This window comes from Lactuca serriola, chromosome 3 (assembly GCF_051521515.1).
Source record: "Lactuca serriola cultivar US96UC23 chromosome 3, Lser_US96UC23_V15, whole genome shotgun sequence".
NCBI classification, from domain to species: Eukaryota; Viridiplantae; Streptophyta; class Magnoliopsida; order Asterales; family Asteraceae; genus Lactuca; species Lactuca serriola.
This window is the reverse complement of record NC_136410.1, coordinates 142161734-142162535: the sequence shown is the minus strand read 5'-3', so window position 1 is coordinate 142162535 and position 802 is coordinate 142161734.

The following is an 802-nucleotide window of genomic DNA, read 5'->3' as shown; positions in this document are numbered from 1 at the left end:
GTTGCGGATACCAGTTTACTGTGACTCTGAAAGTTCCATAGCGATCTCTCATAATCCTATTCAGCACTCCAAGACAAAACATATTGAGTTACGGTATCATTTCATCAAAGATCATATTCTGAAAGGTAATATTGAACTCATCTTTGTTCCTACTCATGAAGAGATTGCTGATGTTTTTACAAAAGCACTTGACTTTACAAAACTCAATGTATTCCTACAAATGTTGGGAATGATGAATCCGGATCCAAAATTCTTCTTGAATTAAATCATACCGCAGACCCTCCTGGTCTCCATTGCGTTCGTTACTGAAAGTTATTTATAATAGATGGTTTTGGAACATTTCTTGTTCTACAGTCTATGTACCGCAACCATATCTTATATCTATCATTCATGGATCCTTCTTGTTTGTGTTTACTAATTTTTGTATAAGTGTTTCTCTCAGCTTCTCACTACAGTCTTTACTTTGGTCATCCGCGACGACATTTCCAACCGCAATGAAGTTTTCATCCACAATCTTCATGATAATTTCTCAACTGTTTTTTTTTCAACATAAAAAACCTTTGTGTGCTATTTAATGATCCTTCATTAAATAAAATAAAACATTCTCATTAGAAACTGTCATCTTCTCTTTCTGAAAAATCCTTTTATCAGACCTATTTTACGGATGATGACAAAAAGAACGTATTTCCAATAAACTCATCCTTAATTTGTCCTTTCCTCTCCCAAACACGTCCCATCCATTACCCCTTCCTCTCCCATCATCCCCCATGATTACCTGACGTATAAACATGCGTCCGACTTT